Raw genomic sequence first — 11,989 nt, 5'->3', positions numbered from 1 at the left:
TTCCTGCCAGTCCCAATCCCAGGAGAACAGACAAAGTAACAGTAGTGATGGCTTCTCTTTTTTGATTGGGGTAAAGGGGGTCCCTACCCCACCCACCAGGGCTCTGTTCACATCTTGGTCTGAGTGATACGTAATTCTGGGGATCAGCTGTGCCAGGACACAGGAGTCTGATGATTGCTTAAGGACTCCTAGATGAACACACGGAGTCAATCCAGAGGAACATTCCCAACAGCCTTGATTAGGTGGCAGCAAGTATGAATCACTAGCTAACATTGACAGGGTCCGGAGCCATAGAACAGAATAACTGCTGGGGTGTGTGTGTGGGCGGGGGGCGGGGCTGCCTATTCAGAGTCCTTGTCCTCACACATCTTGCAGAGCAAGTCTCTTTGTCCTTGATGAACCCATCTACAATTTTGTTGGACAGATGTTAAGGTGGCATTTCCCATAATTGCAATTCCCTCATAACATGGATGCTTTGGAGAGTAACGTAACCAACATGCAGAGGTAACGTCTGGTCTTGTAGCATTGAGTACCTGGTAAACTTGGACCATCAACAACCAGAGTGAATCCGTAGCCTCCATTTGTTGCCTGTTGGGATAACTGCTATTTATCTGTACCGTTGACAGGTGTGGTTTTAGGGTGGCCTTAAAATAAGTGTTAGGCCCCAAGGAGGAAGAGGAGTCATTTGTCTCCCATGCCAGAGAGCTGCCCTTGGACTAAGCATTTCAGCCTACCCAGTGGGGCAAGGGACGGTTATTCTCCTCTGTAATTTCTTCCTGCTGACATTAGGGGCGCTGTTATCAGAACCTAGGAAAGCTGAAAAGCTAGTCAAAAGGCTAGGTAATAGGGCACTTACAGTTGAAGAGACAGGAAGCAGTCATCTGCAGGACTGGTTTATATCAGCTTCCAGTAGGTCTATGTTTCAACAGTTTGTAATCCACAGGCCATCTCTGGATGGATCCTGTAGCCAGGTAAAAGTCTGCAGACACAAATATGGACTAGGCACAGAAGTTAAGATTGTGTCTATAAGACAGCCAGAGTAGGCTATGCCTTTGAAAAGTACAAATTTTTCTTTTCTTTTTTTTAAAGAAATATATTTTATTAATTTATTCATATTGCATCTCAATTGTTATCCTATCCCTTGTGTCCTCCCATTCCTCCCTCCCTCCCATTCTCCCCTTACTCCCTTCCCCTATGACTGTGACTGAGGGGGACCTCCTCCCCCTGTATATGCTCATAGGGTATCAAGTCTCTTCTTGGTAGCCTGCTATCCTTCCTCTGAGTGCCACCAGGCCTCCCCATCCTGTGGACATGGTCAAATATGGGGCACCAGAGTTCGTGTGAAAGTCAGACCCCACTCTCGACTCAACTGTGAAGAATGTCCTGTCCATTGGGTAGATCTGGGTAGGGGTTTGAAGTTTACTGCATGTATTGTCCTTGGCTGGTGCCATAGTTTGAGCAGGACCCCTGGGCCCAGATCTTCTTGTAGGTTTCTAGGACCCTCTGAAAACAGTTATTTTTTAAAAGAAGATTTATCAATGTTACTTCATATTTAACTTATAATTTACAGAAGTTTCCTTTAAGTCACTAGTAATCTGCATTGACTGTAAATGACATAAAATAATACAAATGGGTCTTTTTACTTTTTTTGTGACATATTTTAAAAACTGCAGTTTTCTTAATTGGCTCAAAAGATCCTTTGACCTTCCCTAAAGGTCGAGAAACTCTTAAGTTCTTTATTAGACTGTTCAAGATTGTAAGAGTAATTTTTATTCTCGTGGCTCAATGTTTTCTAGGAGGTTTACTGCCTCCTTCTGCTAACCTAGGCCTAGTCCTGGAAGCTTCTAGCCTCCATACAATCTAACCTAGGCCTAGAATGTTTTTAGCCTATGAGCCTTCTGCTTAATAAACTCACCCTGTCTTATTGTTTCTGAGCTCATAGCTGGCTGGTTTAACTCAGCTGTTCTGGCTCAAACTCCTCTCCCAGCTGACTTAATTTGGCTTTTCTCTCAGCCCAGCATTATTCAGCTTGGCCTTAGACTAACTTGACCTTCATTTGGGATTAAAGGCATGCACCACCGTGCCTGGATCTACCTGATATTTGCTCATACCAGGCTGGCCTTGAGCTCACATCTGTTTGCCTTGTCTCCTGGATTAAAGGCGTGTTTGTATTCCAGCCAGATCACACAGGCAGAAGATCTTTGAATGTGATCTCTTGCCAGAAAAACCATGTTCTGAATTAACGTTCTTTTACAAAAGCTCATTGTTTTAAAATACCCAATAAACTTGAAAATGTTTTATAGCCTTATACATTTAAGCATTTTATCAAAGTACCTTTTAAAAGAGTGAAGTCACAGCATAACCATAATTTTTGTCAGTCAAAAACCAGATTTTTTAAATAGTGTAAACAATTATCTTTAAAATTAATATCTTAACTTCAGAATCACCCATTTTTTAAAGTCTGCAATATAGCAGTCTGTTAATTTGCACAGTATAATCTTAATACACACACACACTGGCTGGAGGTGGTGCAGCTTTAATACTTTTATTTTAAAAACACATTGTTTTAAATCTTATCTTTTTATAAGTTTACAGAACAAGAATTACTTAAAAGTACCGTTGAAGACCTGTTTTTTTTAAGTTGGCTCATTTTACTTGCAGTTTAGAATTTAAGCTAACCTTTTGTTACAGATGTTAACGATTTTTGATAATCTTTAATAACCAAGATGTAGTTTCTAGAGTCCCAGATAGGGGAGTGTAACAAAAACAAGGCACTTTGATCCCTTGCGAGAGCTAGAGCTTGTTTATTACACCGCCGCACCCCGCTTCTGAATTTGCAAACTCTGCTCACAAGATGAGCCTTGCCCTGTTTGAGTAGCTCCTGCGTCCAGGTGGCAGGGGCGCAGCCTGAGCCGGCAGTTTTTCCACCAGCTTGCACTTTAGCCCTTTTATTCCGAGCAGGTCAGCGATGCCGCCTCCTCTGTGGGAGCGCCCTGCAGGCTCTCGAGCTACATATTCCCGATTCTGCCCTAAAAGTCTTGAGCTCCACAGGGTACACCTCCCTGTACCTTAGGCGCGCTACGGTGGGGGCGCTCAACAAATGCTCTCTTGCTCCAGATGCCTCCGCAGTCGTCTGAGCTGCACCAACTGACTGATTTCAACCCAAGGCTCGCGTAGTGCGAGTTGTGTTTTAGCCAGCAGGGCAAGCTCGGAGGCAACCCTGAGGGCTGAGTGGCGAATGGCGTTGTGTGAGAGCCCTCGATTTCCTCTGCCCTGGCATTCAGCTAGTGCCCAGCCCTGCCCAGGTGTTCTGCCCCATGCCTGCCATCTGAACAAGGAAAGGCAGTCTCCAGGCTGTGGCTGCCGCAGGACCTGGATCCCACACACACCTGGCTCGTCTGCGCACACCCGAAGGTCCACCCCATGCGCAGCTGCCGTACCAAGTTCTGCTGTGGAAAAAAGAGCTAGGGGAGTCAGTGTTAGAGTCCCGTCCATCTCAGTCACAGAAAAAGTAAACAGCCAAAGACAGGACAAAAGAGCAGACAAATACAGAAAACCAAACAAGAAATTGCACCAGCGAGGAGGACACTCAGAAGCCAGAAAGCTGAAAGCAGCAGCGAGTGCCTCAGTCTGCGCCTGCTCCGAAGCCTGAAAACACTGAAAGTAGGACAGCTGCCACCTGCCACGGGAGCCAACCGCTCTGTCCTTTCACACAGATCAGAAGACTGTGGGACCTCTGGTCCCCTCTGGAGCCAAGACGTCTCTCAGCCCCCTGTGGTCACAGACCCGGCACATCCGCTGCAACTGTTTCTGACCACACACAGATCCAGAATGAGAACGCAGCATTCAGAAGCAGACAAACACAAACACTCACCCCGCTCCCAGATCCTCCGATCAGAGGTCCTAGTGGACTTGGGGTTCCCGGCCAAGGCACCAAAAATGATGGGCTGGGCTTAAATGAAACCCCAATAAAACACTAGGAGCCGATTCGGATGCAAACACACAAGGGTCTTTTAATTTCTTAGCTTAAGCTGGACCCACAGTATTCCTGACGCAGTGGATCAGGTGTGAGCCCCAAGTACGAGTAGGAAAGAAATTTTTTATAGATTGTGGTAAGCGAGAAAGCAGGTAAGTGGGTTTCTAGTTTGGCAAACATCCTATTATTTCTTGAACTAATTGATACTCGTCCTGTACAAATCCAGTATCAACCCAGGAATAATTAACTTCTAAGGAATAACTCTTGAGAAATCTGGGGGAGTGTTTTTAGTACGTTTTTATTTTCTAGCTGATTGGTTATTCTATATCTTTTTACCAAGTGTATCTTTGTGGGTTTTTCTAGATCCTCGGAGGTCAAGAGTAGGTCACCCAAATATAGAAATGAAAGTTTTAAGCCAAGTGGAGTTACTTTGATCCATCATTACATACTTTCAATGCACTGACCCATTGTCTCTCTTAACTTTTTTTTTTTTTGAGACAGCTATTCTGTGTCACCTCGGTTGTCCTGGACTCTGTAGACCAGACTGGCTGGCCTCAAACTCACAGAGATCTGCCTGCCTCTGCCTCCCAAGTGCTGGAATTACAGGCGTGAGCCACCAAGCCTGCTTCTCTTTAAAAATTTTGTTTGTTTGCTTATTTTTGTTTTTTTTGAGACAGGGTTTCTCTGTGTAACAGCCTTGGCTGTCCTAGAACTCACTCATCAGGCTGGCCTCAAACTCACAACAGAGATCCATCTGCCTCTCCTTGCTGAGTGTGCGCTACCACTGCCCAGCCTCTCTTTACAATCTTTGATTCAGTCGATTTTATCTGATAGAAGCTCAGCTACCTCTGGTTTCTTTTGGTTCCTGTTAGCCCAGAATGTCTTTTTTTCTAGGCTCTTATTTTTATTTTATTTTATTATTTTTTTTAAACATCATATTTTTATCAAGTATTTGAGACTTTCACATAGTACACCCCATTGCACTCAGTTCCCAGCCTTCCCAGGTCTGACCCTTCACCCTTGTGACCTCATGACCCCCCAAAATACCAAGTCCATTTTGTGTTGCCCTTATCCTCCCTGGATCATAGCCAAACTCCCAGTGGCCAACCCCTTAAAGAAGACTGAGTCCTTTCTTTCACCCACCACTGCCAGAAGCCACCAAGTGTGGAGAGCCACTTCAGCACCTTTATCTCAATTGTGAAGAGTTCTTATGGATGGTTTCCTGTCCAGGCTGTTGCTTTTGGGGGCGGAAGTTGAGGTTGTCACAGATAGGCTCTTATTTTCAATCTGTTGTAGTACAAGAATAGTTGCACGAACCACTCCAGCGCCAATCTCAGTGAGATATTGATGGTTTATTTCAACGCCACACCCCAAGACTGACCACGGCCAGAGACACAGTGGAACCAAACTATGACATCAGCCTGTTTCTAAGGCAGGCTTTTTTTATAAGAAAAATGGTAACCAGGTAACAGCCAGGTAGCCAGGTGGGAAGCAAGGGGAGGGTAGCATTACATCATTTTGATTAACTAAACACAAGAATAGGTTTTGTTCCAAATACATTGTATCCAGGTAGCTAGACAAAGCATTTTAAGCTGATTGGCTAGGGACTTTCCAGATCCTCAAGTTCAGGGAGAAAGGAACATAGCAGGGTATTGTGGTTTTGTTTAAGAAGGACATATATCATTAATTCAAGCAGAACGTTCAACAAGTATTGAACTGTATATAAAAGGCTGTTCAAGCTCCCAGGCAGGCAGAGCCCGAGAACGGGAACTTAATTTTACCTTATAATCAATATGGAGACTTAAAAACAAAATAGCTCCTGTTATACTAGAGACAAAAACAGGTGTTAACAGAGGAGCTACAACAAATCTATGTGTCTATTTAAAGGTGAAGTAAGTCTCTTGTCAGTAGCATATAGTTGGATATTTCTAAGATTCATGTACCTACTCAATATCTTGGAGAAGTAAACCCATTCACATTTAAGATGATTATTGAAAGGCTTGCTACAGTAATTTTGTAAATGTTTTTGTTGTTTTGTGGATCTTTTATGTCTCTTTTGGCCTTTGTTTTTCCTAGAAGATTTTCTGTGGTGCTATGGTTTTTGTTTGTTTGTTTTTTTAAAAATATATTTTACTTTCACCTGCATGTGTGTATGAGTGCTGGGTGCTCACATGATGGTGCAGATATAGGTAGCTGTGAGCCCCTAAAATTGGTGTTAGGAGCCAAACTCAAGAGCAGCAAGTGCTCTTAAACACTGGGCCATTTCTCCAGCTCCAGTGGGGTCCTTCTGTATCCGTCTTTTGTTGTTGTTTTTGTACTGCAAGCTAGCTGCGGTCTCACTGTGTAGATGAAGCTGACCCTGAAGTCCTGATCTTCCTGCTACCACCTCCTGAGTGACAGGAGTACAGACTTCACCCAGAGCTGCTGGGATCTGGGCCTTCTGGAAGCCGATGTAAACCAGTCCTGCAGATATGACTACTCTCTGTCTATTCAACTGGATCCGCTAAACAGATGCTTTTGATAAGTGCTCCATTAGCCTTTGACTAGCTCTTCAGCCTTTCTAGGCCCCAATAATGATAACAGCACCCCTAATGTCAGCAGGAAGAAGTTACAGAAAAGAGTGACTCTACCTGTTTTCCCAGTTTATAGGGATGCTAAGTCAAGGGCAACTCTCTGCCATGAGGGACAAATGGCTTAAAAAAAAAAAGACTCTTAGTTCTGTTTAAACCAGTAAGTCATGTTTTGTGCTCCCCTTATATCAAGCAAAGGTTGGGCACCATCCAGCTAATCATGAGGGCACAGTATTTGGCCCTACAATAGGCCAACTCAGAGAAATAAATTTCAGGAAGACATATGATTGGGTCTTCAGTGAACCTGTCAAAAGGGGGGATAGTAGAGACTAAACCAATGCCATTTTGTGTTCAAGGCCTGAGAACTTGACCTGCCTCCACCCCCCTCTCCCTGCACCCCTCTCTAGAGTTTCCAGGGAGAGCCACAAACATACAACTAGTAACCATTCCTAGGAGCTTGTACCTAGGGCCAACCAATCAGAGCCACAGGTCACAGTGACCAGAACAAACTAAAACTTCCCCACCTGTGGTCCGGCCCTGGTCCCCACACTTAGCCCTGGTCTCCCAGCCAATCAACTTAAAAGACAACATTTCTGTACCCCTCTGACCTATCCCGTAAAAGCAAAGCTTGGCAATGGCTTAGAACAACCCGCCCCGCCCCCACTCTGCCTGCAGTTTTTCCCTTTAAAAACCTTGTTCCCCTAGCACTAGGGGCTGCCATATTCCCTCTTCACGAGGGGGCTGATGGTCCAGGCTCTGAGCTTAACCAATAAATGACACCCTGTGTGATTTACATGTAGCTGATTCGTGGTGGTGGTCTTTGGGGGTTTCACAACTTGGGCATTACAAGAGAAGTCAAGGCCATGGTGGCAGGATCTTCCTTGGGAAGCATTGAGGGCAAGTCTCTCTGTGCTGACTCTCCTCTTTGCAAAATGTACTTAGTTAGAGTCCAACTTTTTGGGTCTCTGTGGCATCTTTGAACAAGATGACAGGTACCTTAGATTGTTTGTTTGTTTTTGTTTGTGTTCTATTTTTGAGATAAGATTTCTCTGTATAGCCCTGGCTGTTCTGGAATTCACTCTGTAGACCAGGCTGGCCTCAAACTCACAGAGATCCACCCGCGTCTACCTCCCAAGTACTGGGATCAAAGGCGTGCGCTGACACCAACTGACTTGCAGAAACCTTTGAAAAATGCTGAATTGTTCCACCTAGTTGATCTTGGAATGCAAGGGTTAAAATATTGTCCCTTTTAGGCCTTCTGTCCAAATAGGTATAAGCCTCTAAATGTGGTCATTGAACACCCAGAACAGTTTTGTGTGTGTGTAGATATGTAAATCTCCACAGATCCACAGATAGGATCTCCCTAGAAGCCTTTAAAAGAGCCTGTGAGCTCCTCCTGAGGGACCGGGAGTGGGAGTGGGGGTGGTAGTGGGTAGGTGGGTGGGTGGGTGGGAAGATAGGTCAACACCATTTTGTATGGATGGTTGACCCCTGCATGCAGGCTGTTTCTTCAGAATAAAAGCTGTTTGTTTTTACATGCTTTTTGAGTCTGGGGTCTTCCTTCAGTGGTTTTCAGATCCTCACACTTTATGGAACATTTTCAGACCTTCTCCTCCTTGGTAAGGCTTCCAAGCTTTATCTTTTCCATTTTAGAAAAAAGAAAAACCTAGCCATATAGAAATCATTTTTTGTTTTACCAAAAAAAAAAAAAAAATCTTCATTTGCTGGACATAGTAGCACACCTTTAATCCCAGTACTCCAGAGGCAGAGGTAGGTGAATCTCTGTGAGTTTAAGGCCAGCCTGGTCTACAAAGCAAGTTTAGGACAGCCAAGGCTATTATGCAGAGAAACCCTGTCTTGAAAAACCTAAAAACAAAAGAAACAAGCAAACAAAATCTTCATTTTTACATCTTTTAAATATTTTCTTCTACATATTAGTTTCCTCTTACTTAATTTGTTCCCTTAACATCACAAGAAATAGTAACATTAACAAATATGTTTGCAAGCCGGGTGTGGTGGAGCACGCCTTTAATCCCAGCACTTGGGAGGCAGAGGCAGGTGAATCACTGAGTTTGAGGCCAGCTTGATCTACAAAGGGAGTCTAGGACAGCTAAGGCTACACAGAGAAACCCTGTCTTGAAAAGACAAAAAACAAACAAACAAACAAACAAACAACAACAACAAACCCCAAATATGTTTGCCAGCTTCTTTAGAAACTACTCAGTGACACTGGACTGGGCCGAAAACATTAGTAAATGTTGGCAAAAGTGTGGAACAAAGAAGTGGGGAAAACAACATTCTATTTCAGCCAGGACAAAGCAGGCTTTTTAGTCCTCTGGTGTGCTGACTGGACAGTAGGCCCTAAGAAGCCAGAAGGGATGAGGAAGTGTGCTCAGGGTGTATCCATGTTGTGTTTATTAAAGTTATTGTGACTGAGTGGTAATTTCTATCATCATACCTTCCAAATAGATAAGTTTAAGATTGTGAACAAGATAATGAAGATGGGGGGCGAATATTTGGGTTGGCAAAACTGAGGAGTGTGCACTGAAGACAGAGTGTTTTGGTGGCGCATGCCACCCTCTTTCCCCTTTCTCTCCCCAAACAAATATTTTGTTGGGATGCTAGTGACCCAGACTGGCCTTCCCTACTGCTGCAATCTCCTTGCTGGGCTCCTGTCCTTACCAGACTCCTGCTTCTGTTCTCTCTCTGTCTGTGAGTCTTGTGTCCCCCATCCGTCCCCCATCCTTTGCACCCATGGCCTCTGCCATCTCTGCAAGTCTCTGGGTTCTCTGGAACCCTCGTTTACTGCTCAATGGGCCAAAATTCTCAGGGCTGAGTTGGGGCTCCTAGCAGGGTTGAATCAAAGCCCGTTGCCCTGGTGTAGTGGTTTCCCAAGGCACTACAATCATGACTTCACTCATTTTCTACAGTCAACTAAGGCCTACAAAAAACTTTTGTCTGGTCTCTCTCCCCTTTTCCAGACTCACGTGACTTTTCAAACACTCTGGCCTCAGGCTGGAGAAATGGGTCAGAGGTTAAGAGTACTGGCAGCTTTTCCAGAAGTCTTGCATTCAATGCCCATAAACCACATGATGTCTTATAATCATCCATAGTGAGATCTGGTGCCCTCTTCTGGAAGGAAGGCACACATGCAGGCAGAACATTGTATACACATTTTTTTTTTTTTTTTTTGAGACGGTTTCTCTGTATAAGAGTCCTAGTTGTCCTGGACTTGCTTTGAAGACTAGGCTGGCCTCACAGAGATCCACCTGCCTCTGTCTCCTGAGAAAGGGGAAAGAGGGTGGGGAGAGAAGTCTCAGATGGATGAGACCTGAGCAACTCTTGGATTGAGGTAAAGAGAAAAATTAATGGCGGAACACATCAGAGGAGGATGTATTCATATGATTTGTTGTTGTTGGTTTGTTTTTTAATCTTAGAGGGGGTTGTGTAGAAGGCACCAGAGAGTAAACAAAGGTTGGGATACAGTTGTTATAAACCTTTTTAGTTAATCTCTTTAAGCAGTCCTGAGTTTTGTCACAGTTTGTTAAATCACATAGAGAAGAGAGTAATAGACTGAATATTAGAAAGACTGATGTTGCCCATATTAAATTTGGCTTTGGACTCTGGAAATTTTCTCTCTATACTTATCATTGCAGTTTTGGCATTAAAATGTATGTCACTGAAGTTTTTACATGTGCATAGCATAGAAATATTATATTTAATATTAAAATAATAAAAACATAGTGTGTGTTAAAGAAAGAAAGATAGCTTTCGACTAGAATAATTTAAGTATAGGTACCCCAGCCTGGTGGTTTTTAAGTAGGGCATGTGGGTTATAGTAGAAGGGATCAATATTGTCTTTACCAGAGTCTCATCAGAATCAAGATCAGCATTATTTTTATGCTAAAAAATAATCCAGTAAAAATTTAAATATCGCCAGGTGTGATGGTGTATGCCTTTAATCCCAGCACTTGGGAGGCAGAGGCTGGGGGATCACTGTGAGTTCGAGGCCAGCCTGGTCTACAAAGTGAGTCCAGGACAGCCAAGGCTACACAGAGAAACCCTGTTTCAATTCCCCATCCCCCTCGAAAAAGTTAAATATCTTTTACATTTAACAGGATTTAGAAAATACGGTAGTTCCCCTCTGGTGCAGGAGGGGATATATTTTTTTTTAATTAATATAGATTATCTTTACTTTTTAGGGACTTACTGTGGAAAGTAATACTTTATTGGTGGCAGTAGTTTATTTGTTAATCCAGAGCATGGAGGATCATGGGCTCAGTGAAGTTTTGCACGATGTGCCATGCTTCTGAACTGATCTAAGTTTCTGACTACTAAGGTAAGTTCTATGATTCTCATACAGTTTAGTAGGACTATCCCAAGTATGGTATGACTTCCTAGTAGTAATAGAATCTTCATTGGGAAGATTTTACCCAACCAGAATGCATCAACAGCATCTGGATCAAACCACAGGGTTTCGATTCCTTTACTTAGTATGAGGCTCAAACGAGGTGAATTGTCAAGAAAACCTATCGTTGTCAATAGAGAGTCAGGCATCAGTTTTCCCTCAATGGAACAGAATTTTGACTTTAGGAATTATAATTAAGCCAGCACTATATCATAATAGTTTAATCAAATTTATATACATATTTTAGTGTAAAATTTACTTAGTTACCTTTAAAAAATCATTTATCTTAACTTCATGAGTGTTAGTGTTTTGCATGCATATATGTCTGTGCACCGCTTGCCTGCCTTGTGCCCTCTGTGTTTAGAAGATGGTGCGTGACCCCCTGGAACGGGAATTACAGATGGAGGTGCTGGGAATCAAACCCAGGTCCACTGGAAGAGCAGCCAGTGCTCTTAAGTTCCCAGCCATCTCTCTGGTCTCTGTTAAACAGTTTTTTTCTTTTTCCTTTCCTTTTCTTTCTTTTTTGTTTTTTTATTATTATTATTATTATTATTATTATTATTATTATTATTATTATTATTATTCAGGTTTTCTCTGTATAGACTTGGCTGTCCTCAACTCCCTTTGTGGACCAGGCTGGTTTTGAACTCACAGAGATCTGCCTGCCTCTGCCTCCCTGAGTGCTGGGATTACAGGCATAGGCCACTATACCTAGCTATTAGATATTTTAAACTAGTTAGGCACTTTATACTTAGCACTTCTTTTTATTTTTTATTTAATGGATTTTTGTTTATAAAACCTTGAAACCAATAATATTTTGAATTATGACTTAATAAACCATATTTGAAACACGGAAGACATGAACACTGTATTTCCAAGTATCTAACAGTTTTATGTACAGGCAAGGCATGGTAATCAACTTAAATATACTATAAAAGAGAACTGTGTATCTATGAGGAGGTTATAGTTTTAAAATTAGGGGGTTGGAGAGATAGCTCAGTGGTTAAGAACACCGACTACTCTTACAGAGGACCT

Source organism: Acomys minous (assembly GCF_964271855.1).
Source record: "Acomys minous genome assembly, chromosome: 9".
Taxonomy (NCBI): Eukaryota; Metazoa; Chordata; class Mammalia; order Rodentia; family Muridae; genus Acomys; species Acomys minous.
This window is presented reverse-complemented; position numbering follows the sequence as displayed.